A 13,682-nucleotide genomic window follows, 5' to 3' on the forward strand; every position below is an offset into this window, starting at 1 on the left:
GGCTTCCCTAACCCTGTGCCCCCCAAACCCTAAACCTGTGACCTCTGACACACCTACACCCCAACCCTGCACCCCCTCCGGCACCCCTCACCCTGCCCCCTTAACCTCTGCACCCCTAACCCTGTGCTCCCCCCTGCAGTCCCTCCAGCACCCCTAACCCCTACATCCCCAACCTCTGGCGCCCCTAACCCTGCACCCCCTCCAGCACCCTTACGTCCCTCACCCCTAACCCTGTGCCCCCAAACCCTAAACCTGTGACCTCTGGCGTCCCTACACCCCAACCCTGCATCCCCTCCTGCACTCCTCACCCTGCCCCCAACGTCTGCACCTCTAACCCCTGTGCCCCCTCCTGTCCCCTAATCCCTGCGACCCCCTCTGGTGCCCCCAAGCTCTGCACCCCTAACCCTGTGCCCCCTCCAGTGCCCCTAACCCTGCACCCCAACCCCTGCCTCCTCCCGCATCCGTAATCCCTGCACTGTGCCCCCTTTTCCCCTAACCCCTGCACCCCCTCCTGTGCCCACTTGGGGAAACTGACCTGGATGCATGGAGTAGCTGGCATTGCTGCTCGCTCCCCCCGCCGCCCCTGAACACTGCTCCTCCGCACATCGCTAGGGGGCTGTGAGAGGGGGAACAAGGAGCGACATGGGGGCTCCCTGCATCCAGGTCACCTTCCCCACCTGGGCTGCATAAGGGGAGGACAGAGAGCAGCAGCCCAGGTGGGGAAGGTGACCTGGATGCAGGGATCCCCCATGTCGCTCCTTGCTCACCCCTCACCGCCCCCTAGGGGGGCACAGAGGAACATTGGGGGGAGCAGTATCCGCTCATCACCGCTCTCTCCCCCTTCTCTTCCCCTCCCTCCCCGCATGTTCCTATGCCGGGAGGGAGCAGGGAGAAATCTGGGCACCACCCCAAGCAGCACTCCCCTGCCAGCCGGGAGCAGTTTCTGACTTTACACCAGCAGCACACACCTCTCTGCCACCGTACAGCACCGCCCTTGAGCATAGTACCCCTGGGCAATGCCCTGGTGGCACCCACCCCTAAGGCTGGCCCTGGCTATGGGCTTCAGAGGGAGTGAGCAGACCAGGCGGCCATGGAGAGCTCCAGCCCCTGTTCTCCCCTCCCAGCTTCTAGCAATCAGAGGCCAGGGACATGCTTCCATGCTGATGACAGGTACTGCTCGATAATGAGCCAAAGTACATTCATATTCCTCATCTGAGTCAGATGCCACCAACTGAAGATTGATTGTCCTGTCTAGTGGTTGAGGTTCTGCAGTGTCTGCATCAGAGTGTTGCTCTTTGAGGACTTCTGACAACATGTTTCACACCTCGTCCCTCTTGGATTTTGGAAGGCTCTTCAGATTCTTAAACCTTGGCTCAAGCGCTGTAGCTATCTCTAGAAATCTCACATTGTACCTTCTTTGTGTTTTGTCAAATTTGCAGTGAAAGTGTTCTTAAAGTGAACATGTGCTGGGTCATCACCCAAGAGTGCCATAAAACGAAATATATGGCAGAATGCGGATAGAACCATGGAGCAGGAGACATACAGTTCTTCATCAAGGTCTTCAGTCACAAATTAATGCATTATTTTTTTAACGAGCGTTATCAGCATGGAGCATGTCCTCTGGAATGGTGGTTGAAGTATGAAGGCATATGGATGTTAGCATCTCTGGCACGTTAATACCTTGCAACGCTGGCTACAAAAGTGCCACGAGAGAGCCTGTTCTCACTTTTAGGTGACGTATACAAGACACGGGCAGCATTATTCTAGTAAATGTAAACAAACCTGTTTGTCTCAGCAATTGGCTGAACAAGAAGTAGGACTGACTGGACTTGAAGTTTTACATTGTTTTCTTTTTGAGTGCACTTATGCAACAACAAAAAATCTACCTATGCAAGTTGCACTTTAATGATAAAGAGATTGCACTACAGCACTTTATATTTTACAGTGTAAATATTTGTAATAAAACTATATATAGTGAGCACTGTACACTTCGTATTCTGTGTTGTAATTGAAATCAATCTAATTGAAAATGTAGAAAATCAAAAAAATATAATAAATTTAAATTGATATTCTATTGTTTAACGGTGTGATTAAAACTGAGATTAATCATGATATTTTTAAAGTTAATTGTGTAAGTTAACTGTGATTAATTGACAGCCCTACATTTGAATTTTTCTGTCACATGCAGGACAAGCTGGAATATCCGTGTGCAGGGAAAGAGCCTGGGGGGAATTGTGCTGGGAAATTATTTCCTGTTCTGACATGTCCCCAGTTGCCCTTTTTGCCCTAACAGGCTGCAGCGCAAGTTTTGCTCCAGCTCATTCCGTCCTTCCAGGGGCCGGGGAAGGGAAATGGCTGCAGTGGAGCCAGTTGAGGGAGGGATTAGCAGGGAGTTGCTGGCGGGTTCCCTTGGCGGGGAGAAAAGGCAGTAAATACATAGGGGGTGGGAACTTCCAGGGAGGTTGGTCTGGGTGGGAGAGGGCAGGAAATCCCCAGGGTGGGGGACAGGGTGTGACAAACCTGCTGGGATTTGTTTACTGTGAGGCTCCAGCATTTCTCAAATGTGGCCACCAGGGGCTTTTATTGTGGCCACAGCCTCCCGGGCTGTAATTGAGGGGGATTCGGGGGCAGCAAAGCAGCGGCTCATCCCCCCGACTGCCTGCAGGGGCTGGTCCCTACCCCCTTCCGGAGTCATAAACACTGCAGGAGCCGGCAACCAGCGGGAGTTCCCCTCCTCCCCACGTGCGATGGGGCTCAGGCTTCAGGCTTCTGCTCTGGGATGGTGGGCGACAGGCCCAGTCAAGATACATGGAACGTAGGCTGGGTGGGGAGAAGTCTGTGTAACTCATCCAGTTATTGATATACATGTGACTCGAATATTGCCAATCTGTGTCTCCCCCCCCCCCCCCAACCATCTCCCAAACAGACCCTCAGTCTGGAAAGCATTCATCCCTCATGTTGTTGAAAAAACTCACAGCAAACAGAAGAATCTCAGCTTTTAAAACAATTTTCCAGCAAGACAAAGAAACTCACAGCTGTAGACTCACAAAACACTCCCAAGGAATTTTAACAATACATTGTTATGAAGAACTTAAGTACTAAAGAAACCTGATTTTCCAACTAATTTAAAAAAAAGGCTTCTCAAATCAGCATCTTTAGAGTGAATCTTATTCTGCTTTTTTAACCACACAATTCTCCCCAAAAGGAGAGGCACTGGTCCTGGAGACACTGCAATACCAGGTCAATGCATGGGGTAGACAAAGCAAGCTCCATTCCATCCCCTTGTTTCAAAAATCAATTTAATATACAGTCTTCAAATAAAGGACCTATCAGATATTAAGCTGATAAGAACAGACACTACACTTATCTTAGCCAAAAGGCTGAAAAGCGATGCTATTAGTCTCGGATGTTAGGCAGCTGCTCTTCCCCCACTTCTTTCTACTTCAGAACGAGGAGCTCCCAGACACGCACCAAACACCATTCACGACACTTGATAACTAGGTAACGCGAAGTGATGATCACTTCCCCGAAATGACTCCACTGGAAGAATTCAAAGCAAGAGCCCTTAACACACAATTCTGTTCAAAGACAGAGAAGTCTTTCAGCCTCCTTCCTCTTGCTGGTTTCCCTGTACATGCCTAATTTGCATAAACCCACCCACTGACATGTGACTAACAATCTCTCACTGTTAACTCTTACAGCAAAACAGGCCACAGAAAGCCTATGCAAGCGCTATCCCGCAGCCCCAATGCTCTTTTCTGCTCCTTCTCAAACGTACAGTCATCAGGCACACAAGATAGTTTTGCTCCATACCAGTCCAGTTCCTTGTCTAACCACTGCACACACATGGTATAACCCTACCCTGAGCTGATTCCCGACTTTTGCGCTCAATCCAGGAAAACGAGAATTGAGAGAGAAGCTGTGCAGGGAAGTCTTCCTCAACTTGCACTCCACTCCCCAAGGGCCTTTCGGGCTCTTCTGTGGACTTCAGGTTCCATTTGATTGCCAAGGTTTATGGTCTTATTAATTAGCCATCTCCTAATGCAAGGATGCTACATGACAGACTAAAGATCGATTTTCCAAAAGAGCTGAGAAACAGAACTAAAGCTGAGCATGAAGTGTTACATTTCCATGAACATCCAGAATCTGACTGTGCCCTGGCAAGTTCAATGCTTCCGAAAGAAATCAGAAAATAAGGAGCCCGTCAGGTCGCCCTGCTAGCACCCAGAACTAGTCAATCTGCTGGGAAATAAGGAAAAGGTGATGAATAAAGAAGTCAGGAAATAACAAGGAAATGAAGAGGTTTGTCGAACGGGTTTCTGTCCGATATACCATCTTCTCAGCTACCAATCAAAGTTAAAGACCTAAAGTCGACCTATCGCCATAAGTACAGGTGGTTGAATGGAAGTTAAAAGGAGCTGCTGTCACAAGTGTTAGGAGCCTGCAAGCAACATGCAGACCATTTAAAAATGCTGCAATTAGAGGCTGCGACAAAGTTCCTCCTCTACCTTGGTGGGTCCTGTGCTTATTGGCAGATTTGCTCACCTCAGTGATCTTCCCCTCTGGTGGAACCCACAGTCTGGGTCAACTCCTCCTGTGTCTGATCAGGAGTTGGGAGGTTTGGGGGAACCCAGGCCCGTCCTCTACTCCGGGTTCCAGCCCAGGGCCCTGTGGATCGCAGCTGTCTATAGTGCCCCCTGTACCAGCTGCATGACAGCTACAACTCCCTGGGCTACTTCCCCATGGCCTCCTCCAAACACCTTCTTTATCCTCACCACAGGACCTTCCTCCTGGTGCCTGATAACACTTGTACTCCTCAGTCCTCCAGCAGCTATACCCTCACCCTCTCTTGCTCCCAGCTTCTCAAACGCACACCACAAAATGGAATGAGCTCCTTTTTATCCTGATTAGTTCTGCCTTGATTGGCTGCAGGTGTTGTAAGCAGCCTGTCAGGGGTGCTGAAAGCCTGTGAACTGTACCCAGGTGTGTTCACAAGCAGTGTGAAAACGTGCAATTCCCGCTCACACTGCACAGGGGCAGCACAGCTCAGGGGTTCTCTGGAATCACACAATAATGCCGGCTTTGTTCCCACAGCACCTGGAGCTTTGCACAGTGAGACATGGGGGTGCTGCAGCCCCCGCCGCAGCCCTCGGTCCCGCACCTCGGCTTCTCTGCAGGGAACTTGTTATGCCATGAGGGGGTGGGGGCAGGGAGACTGTGCAGGAGACATAGGCGGCAGGTTCGTATAATTTTTGGTGGGGCCCAAAATGGTGGTGTCCCCCCCCCCCCCCGCTCTCACCCTGTAAGCTGATATAAAATGAAGCTACAATGCGTCAGCACTACAAGATTACAAGGGTCAATTAAAAGTGGAAAGTCAGAAGCAGCACTTGCCTGCTTTAATATACAGTATTAAATTTTGTTGCACCTGTTGTGACAAAGGGGGAATGTTCTTAATGTTTTCTCTGAATACTGTGTGGGTGCCTCAGTTTCCCCTGCAAAGTGCCAACTGACGGTGTTGGGGACAAAGAGATCAGGTGGCCTCCTTGTCCGGAAGAGACACAAAGGCCAGATGAGGGAGTGTCAGTTTGGAGCTGGCTGGGGAAATCGGGAGAGGCCCAGAACTTGGGTCTGGGCTCCCCACCCCCCAAGATGGACCTGACTGAGGGGTTCTGTTTTCTGTACCTACAAGCTCTGTTTTAGACTGTGTTCCTGTCATCTAATAAACCTTCTGTTTTACTGTCTGGCTGCTGGCAGCCGAGGACCTGGAGAGCCCCCTGGACCTGCTGCTCTTCAGCCTCACGGTGCCCTGGCCCAGCCCCGGCAGGAGGGAAGGCGAGGATCTCTGGCTGTGGGGCTGCCTGCTCAGCACCGACGAACCCAGCCGGCCGCTCACCTCCTCACACACTCCAGGAGCCCCTCGCCGCCATCGCAGCCCGGGCTCAGCTCCAGGGGACCCCGTTTCCGTCCCTCCCCAGCTCCTCACACACACTGGGTAGGGCCGCCCAGAGGATTCAGGGGGCCTGGGGCAAAGCAATTTTGGGGGCCCCTTCCATAAAAAAAAGTTGCAATACTATAGTAACATGTATTTGGAAATGTAAAAAATAACTAGTGAAAATTAATTTGTAATAATTTGAAAATACACCAAATACATTATTTAAAAACATTAAATGCTTTACTGGTCTGTCTACATTTGCAATTACATAATAGGCTGTTGCTGGGTGATGGTTGGTGCCAATGAGCTGTCACTGCCTGGAGGTGGTGCTGCTGTTGCCCAGGGCTGGGTGGGGAGCTGGGCTCTGCGGGGTGCCCGGCTCACAGGGGCTGGGCTCAGGACTGAGGAGATGGGGTCGGAGGTTGTCTGGCTCAGAGGGGCTCGCCTCAGAGCTGGGGGTCTGGGGTGGGGATGGGATCGGGGGGTGCCCGGCTCAACGGGGCTGGGCTCGGAGCTGGGGGTCTGGGGTGAGGGAGATAGGGTCGGGGTGCCCACCTCAGAGCAGCGGGGCTCAGAGCTGGGGGTCAGGGCAGTGGGGGATGGGGTCAGGGGTGTGCGGAGCGGACGGGCGGGGCTCAGGGCTGGGGTCAGGGCTGTGGGAATGGGATTAGGGGTGTCCGGATCAGACGGGCTGGGCTCAGAGCTGGGGGTCAGGGCTGTGGGGAATGGGGTCAGGGGTGCCCAGCTCAGAGGGGCTGGGCTTGGAGCTGGGGGTCAGGGCTGTGGGGAATGGGGTGAGGGGGTGTCTGGATCAGAGGGCTGGGCTCAGAGCTGGGGTCAGGGCTGTGGGGAATGGGGTGAGGGGGTGTCTGGATCAGAGGGGCTGGGCTCAGAGCTGGGGTCAGAGCTGTGGGGAATGGGGTCGGGGTGTCCGGATCAGAGGGCTGGGCTCAGAGCTGGGGTCAGGGCTGTGGGGGAATGGGGTGAGGGGGTGTCTGGATCAGAGGGGCTAGGCTCAGAGCTGGGGGTCAGGGCTGTGGGGAATGGGGTGAGGCGTGTGTCTGGATCAGAGGGCTGGGCTCAGAGCTGGGGTCAGGGCTGTGGGGAATGGGGTCGGGGGTGTCCAGATCAGAGGGGCTGGGCTCAGAGCTGGGGGTCAGGGCTGTGGGGGTAATGGGGTCGGGGGGTGCCTCACAAACACCTCCCTGAGACCCCCAATCCAACCCCCTTCCTGGCCCCTGACCGCCCCAGAACCTGTGCCCTCCTGCCCCTGAGTGTCCCGGGACTCCTGCCCCTTAGCCATCCCCCGCCCCGGCTGCTCACCCGCGGCTCACCGCGCAGCAGCCGCATGGCTCCGGACGGGGCTGAGCTCTTCCCCGCTGAGAGCGGCGTGGGGAGGGGGCGGGGCCATGAGCTCCAGGCTGAGCTCAGCTGCCTCCACTCGGCCCGGAGCTCCCAGCCCTGCCCCCTGACCACGCAGCTCTGAGCGGGGCGGGGCGGGGCGGGGCGGGGCTCAGCCCCCCCAGCCAAGCTGCTGCTGCCGGGCTGTTTAGGACCCGGGGAAGGAGCGGAGGAGGAGCGGCCCGTCCTCTGCAGCCAGGCGGGGCCGCGCTACCGGTAAGGGCCCTCCCCTCCCCCAAGCGGAGCCGGGAGCGCGGCCCTGCCCGGCTGCAGCCTTTTGCCGCCCCCTAGATTTTGCCACCCTAGGCAGCAGCTTGTTTTGCTGGTGCCTAGAACCGCCCCTGCTTTTAGGTACCTGGGGTTCTTTGCCAGCAGGAGAGAAGAGGTTCCTGCCTCCATTTTTGTGGCCTTAACAAACCAGGTGTTGTGCCCCAGTTCTCGTCTGAGATCCCTGGGAAAAAAAATCCTCCCATCCATGAACAAGACAGGACCTATCTTTAAAATGGGAACAAAGAGACCCCTGGGACTTACAGACTAGCTAGCCCGTCACAGCCTGGGGCAGGGAGATATTGGGGGAGGGAGAGAACCAGCCCCATAGACCCTAGCCCCACTCCCTCTCAGGGTGCGCTGTGCGGCGTGGCTGGGGATTGTGCAATGGCCCAGCACCAGGCAACGCAGAATGGACACCACACGCCCTGCCCCACCTCACCTGAGCTGCTCTCCAGGTGCATCGGAGCCCAGCACCCCGCACCTTAGCACTCCTGCCCCACAGGGGGTGAGCTGCAGCCCCACCACACTCCGCAGAGAGGAGACAGGTCAGGGCAGCCAGCCCTTATAAGATGGGGAAATCACCATTGGGGTTGATGGTACGGGGGCTGTGACATACGGAGAAATGGTTGTCGCGCCGGCAGAAGGCAGCAGAGCATGCACGTGCACACACAATTGCAAACATACACGAACACATGCATGAATCCAGCCACATACACACAATTGCTAATATACACAAACACCCGCACAAATCCAGCCAATACCAACACAAGCCTGGGACCAGGGGAGCAGAGCAGGCTGGGGCTGGGTCACTCCTCTTCCCGCAGGAAGTAGCCATCCCCCCTGGTCCCACGGTGGCCTGGGGCCAGCCCCCCTCTGCTTCCCCCCATGGAGGCCTGGGGCCCCAGCCTGCTCTGCTCCCCTGGCTCCCAAACTTGGGGGGGGGGGAACCGCCCCACAGCACTCGCCGGCGGCGTGGCTGGGAGCCAGGGGAGTGGACCAGGCTGGGGCTGGGTCACTCCACTTACCAGGCAGTGAGTGCAGGGGTGGGGGCCATGGGGAAGAGCCGGGCAGCCCCCCCTGCAGCAGCTCCCCACCCCAGCTCACCTCCGCTCCGCCTTCTCCCCTGAGCTCACCGGCGCCGCTCCACTTCTCCCGCCTCCCAGGCTTGTGGTGCCAATCAGCTGTTTAGTGCCGCAAGCCTGGGAGGGGAGGAGAATCAGAGCAGGGGCGGCGTGCTCAGGGGAGAAGACGGAGCAGAGGTGAGCTGGGACAGGGAGCGGTGCCCCTGCACACACACACCCGCCCCCTGTTATTGCTGCAGGCAGCCCTCCCTCCGCACCTCCCGCTGCCCCAGCTCACCTCCACTCCCCGCCCCCCCTGAGTGTGCTTTTTGGTGCCGCCAACCACTTGGCACCCTGGGCGGCCGACTAGTTCGCCTAGTGGTTGCACCGGCCCTGGACACTGCCTGTCAGCAGGATTCCTCCTCCTCCTCCTCAGTGAGAATAAATCTCCGCACCTAGACAGCCGGTCCGTCCGCTGCACCCCAATCCCCCATGCCTGAGCCTCCCTGCCAAAGCCCTGTACCTGGCTCCAGAGAATTAAGTCTCACGTGTCGCTGGGAACTCGACTTCTTGTGCCCAGAGAGTCTCGGCCGCCCTCAGTAGCTGACCTGAGAAACACAGTGTCTGCAAAAGCAGCAAAGAGTCGTGTGGCACCATATAGACTAACAGACGTATTGGAGCATGAGCTTTCGTGGGTGAATCCCCACTTCGTCGGATGCGTCAGTGTCGGCCTTTTCCAAAGAAGTGCCTGGAGGGCCTTTTTCTGTGTGACCACGTAGCCTAATGGATAAGGCGTCTGACTTCAAATCAGGCGATTAAGGGTTCGAGTCCTTTTGTGGTTGTGCTTGTGCAGTTTTACCGTTGTGCTGAAAGTCCTGCTCCCTTCAGGGCTGGAACCTCTTCTTGGCTGCTCAGGCCAATGCTCTGGCTTCAGCTAGAGCCCCGGGAAGGAGTTGGGGGTTGGGTGTCACAAAGGCTGGGGCATGAGCCCCAGGTGCTTCCAGTCTCGCCTTTGCCCTTCCTGACTTGCCAAAGAAAATGGGCGGCTGCCCGGGCTAGAGTGTGGAGCAGTTTCCCTCTTCCAAGTGTGCGCCTGTCCCTGTGCTTGAGGGGGTTGCTACATAGCACCTTGGGAGCCTGGGTGTTTCTCTGATTCTCGCCAGCTGGGGAAAAGCCTCTTGGGGTAAAATCTCCTGCCCCATTGCCAAAGTGAGCACCTGGAGTGGGAACGGTAAGAGGCGCCACCAAGGGGGCTGGCCCTGCTCTCCTACCATCTTCTGATGTTGGCCACAAAGCATCAGCAGCTGCCCCACATGCTGGTCTGTGGGTGGCCTTCAGTGGGTGTTTGGCATGGCAGGGAGCAGGCTGCCTTGGGGTCTTTGTCGCTGTCTGCTGGCCACACATAGGCATGGTTCTCCCCTCCTCTGAACAGCCAGAGTGAGTCTGTGCTTGAAAACAGAGACACAGGAGACTCCAGACAAGAGGGTGAGAAAGATTGAGAAAGGACCTATGCAGACAGCCCACACCACAGGGACACTGCCTGGTTAAGGGATGTGGAGGCACCAAATTGCCCCAAATTTCCCGGTGCCCTGCGCAGCTGTGTACTGCTCCAGCGGGGAACTCGATCCCCCGGCTGGCTGAGCCAGCCAGGAAAGCTGCCCCTGCCCCTGCTCCGCCTCTTCCCCACAGCCCCCCACCCCCGGTCTGCCCCCACCCCCTCTTCCCACCCCTGCTCCACCCCATCCCCCCCCGCCTTCCCCTGAGCTACATCCCGGTGGAGGGCAGGAGGGATCAGGCGCACCCGGCACTCACCGGGCGGTGGGAAGTGGAACGACCTGGCCCCAGCCTGCTCTGCTCCACCAGCTCCCAGCCGCGCCACTGGTGAGTGCTGGGGGGTGTTTCCCCCCCACCCCCCAACTTCCAAGGCTGGGAGCAGAGTGCAGCAGGCTGGGGCCGCATCACTCCACTTCCCGACGCCCCGTGAGTGTGGGGTCGGGCCTGCCCTGCAATTACCGGGCGGCGGGAAGTGGAGTGACCTGGCCCCAGCCTGCTCCGCTCTGCCAGCTCGGGCTGGGGGACGGGGGTGCCGTGTAGGGCACCAAAATGTCTAGGGACAACCCTGAATAGATCATTTTTCCACAGGGACCGATGGCTGTTAGAATAGAGATATTCAGGCTGCCTGTACAGGCCTAGACTTTCAGAACTGCGGTATCAGAGCTGGGAAGGGGGACACTGGGGAACAGACTCTGTCGGTCTATAGAGATAAGCCCGACTGGTGTGAAGGGCTTCGGAATCTGCTTGCTGGGAAACTAACCCCAGTAAACATCCCGTTGTCTGCGCTTCCGACTTCTGGTCTTTTGCTGCTTTCTGTCTGTGTGACAAGAGCCAGGGAAGTGGGCGGGGGAAGGGAAAGCCCTCTAACAATGGCTCCTTGCTCCTCTCCCTCCAGGCTCAGGGGTCAAGGATGGGCAGGACTCCAGGCTCTGCTTGACGGATCCTGGTACAGGGGCTGCAGGAGGGAGGGGGGCAGAAAGGATTGCAGGTTCTGACCTGTGCTCTGGAGAGGAGGTAATAAGTGAAGGGGGTGTTTTTGACTCTCCCCCTGCCTCAGGGTCCCCAGGGCTAGAATTCTACATTTCACAGGGCCAAATAATGGGGTGAAGCCGTTTGGCTAATGAAAACCAGTGCTCTAAGTGAGGCTTGAACTCACAACCTCAGCATAGCTCCTCTCAGCACTGCCCTATAAGTATTGTGCGCTAACCAATTGCACCACTGGAGCACCTGTTAATTGTAATTCTTCAAAACCCCTAGGTTGATACAGGCAAGGAGTGACCCCAAAACATTCTCAGTGGAGCTGAGAGCAGGTAGCGACAAGTGTTGTACTCGGTGGGGTGGATTCTTCTTAAGGGTTCCAGGCACCATTTGACGCTTTTGTTCTTCTCTGTGTAATAACAGAGCTGATTAAGACTCAATGGAGAGTCTTGCTGCAGCCCAACAGATCTGAAATCACTGATAACCAGCTCTAAGCATTAGTCCTGCTTTGGGACAGTGTCTCTCATGCAAGAAACTGCCTAGTCTGCGCTAGCAGTGAGGCTCCCTCACTAACAGCTGAAATCAGGGAGAGCTGTGTGAAGTGCAGGGCCCCAGGGGTGCCTGAACAGGGGGGAACAACACCCCACGGCTTTTAAAAATGGGAGGGCTCTGCCTTGCCACTTTGTAATGACCTTAAGGGCGAGTGAGGGTGGGGAGGGGGCGGAGAGCAGTGAGCGGGAGGAGGGGTCTTGAGGTAAGAGGCACCGTAGGAGCGGGGCCTTGGGGAGAAGGGAGGGCAGGGGCGTGGCCTCGAGTGGAAGGGGTGGGGCTACTGTTTGGGCTCTGGTGGCTGCTACTTTTAGGCAGGGCAAGTGCGGGGGGCAAGTTGGGCAATTTGCCCCACAAGCCCTGGCCAAGAATCCCTTCCCTGGCTAGAGGCACCTTTTTAATTTTTACTCACCCGGCAGCAGTCCGGGTCTTCGGCAACACTTCAGCAGCGGGTCCTTCAGTTCTGCCGAAGACGCAGAGCGAGTGAAGGACCCGCTGCCACTGAAGACTCGGACGCCGCCCAGTGAGTACAAGCGCCGCAGCGGGTGGCACCTTTTTTATGTCTGCTCCCCCGCTTTGCTGCAGGCCCTCGAATCCTCTGGGCGGCCCTGCTTTTAGGGAGCCTGTTCTGCTCCTGGTGGGACCACAAGGTGTCAAATGGTGCCTGGAACCCTTAAGAAGGATCCACCCCACCGAGTACAACACTTGTCGCTACCAGCTCTCACCTCCACTGAGACTGTTTTGGGGTCACTCCTTGCCTGTATCAGCCTAGGGGGGTCTCAGAATTATAATTAACAGGTGCTCTAGTGGTGCAATTGGTTAGTGCGCAGTACTTACACGGCAGTGCTGAGAGGAGCTATGCTGGGGTTGTGAGTTCAAACCTCACCTGGAGCACTGGTTTTCATTGACCACATGGCATCACCCCCTTATTTGGCCCTGTGGAATGTAGAATTCTAGCCCTGGGGACCCTGAGGCAGGGGAATAGTCAAAAACACCCCCTTCAATTATCACCTCCTCTCCAGAGCACAGGTCAGAACCTGCAATCCTTTCTGCCCCCCTCCCTCCTGCAGCCCCTGTGCCAGGATCCCTCAAGCAGAGCCTGGAGTCCTGCCCCTGGCGTCTGTAATATTGACAAACTCTAAGTGACAGGGACAAAACACTCAAATCCCGCCTGGTGCGGGGAGCCAGGTTTGCTCTTCAAATTCTGTCATTGGTACATTTCCAGGCCTGGGAATGTCCCACAACAGCATTTAATGGGAAGCTGCCTGCAGAACAGTTACACTGCACAGAGCTCCTGTGGAGGAGGGGTGGGAATTAGTAACATTTTGAGGATCGTTTGGGAAATGAGCCTTTGCTGACAAGGTTTGTCTCTGTCCATATTTCACCTTCAGGTGTTATGTTGAGGGATCTTTAGTATATTTTTGTGAGGTTAATAACTATCTCCTCAACTTTATTTACTCAACTTAAAAATTGGTGTCACTTGATTTTTGCATCTCCCTGTGAAAATACAACTGACACGTGTGGCTTTCTACAGGGGGTCATGATGTTAAAGTTGGGGAATTCAGTCTCTGTACTTCTGGGGGGGGGGGTGTTGCTTTTTTACAGCTGCCTCACTGCCAGGCACACCAGGCTGATAGCTGCACCCACTGTCCTTGCCAGGGGCCCCTGCTGAACCCTGGGCGGCTGCACTGCCGTGCTGGGGTGACTCTGCAGGTGGAGAAGCTGCTGTGGAGCAATGTAGAGCAGGTGCAGGAAGGAGACGAGGTCACTATTCACATTCTGAACTGCACAGTTTTCACGCCCAGCCCTACCGGTGCCCCTCAGTCCCAACCCGCAGCCCCCTGGGCTCCCCGCTGAGCTCCCCAGTCACTGAGCGGCTGGTGCTCCTCACTCCCAACCTGCAGCCCCTGCTATCCCAGCCCTGACTTCCAGACTCA

General features: G+C 55.9%; 1 protein-coding gene and 2 non-coding genes across 3 annotated transcripts in view; 2 read left to right on the forward strand and 1 right to left on the reverse strand.

Annotated features, from left to right (window-relative positions):
* The window catches only part of LOC120375609 (zinc finger protein 850-like), a gene marked incomplete at both ends in the record, with an annotated part of 390,939 nt that overhangs the window by 288,486 nt on the left and 88,771 nt on the right, over positions 1–13,682 (forward strand). The window lies entirely within an intron of this gene.
* On the reverse strand, positions 3,204–3,392 carry LOC120376369. The gene has a single exon (XR_005587252.1). It is a non-coding gene; the product is annotated as a U2 spliceosomal RNA (small nuclear RNA).
* On the forward strand, positions 12,546–12,639 carry TRNAV-UAC. Its single transcript has 2 exons — positions 12,546–12,583; positions 12,604–12,639. It is a non-coding gene; the product is annotated as a tRNA-Val (tRNA).

This window comes from Mauremys reevesii, linkage group 12 (genome assembly GCF_016161935.1).
Source record: "Mauremys reevesii isolate NIE-2019 linkage group 12, ASM1616193v1, whole genome shotgun sequence".
NCBI classification, from domain to species: Eukaryota; Metazoa; Chordata; order Testudines; family Geoemydidae; genus Mauremys; species Mauremys reevesii.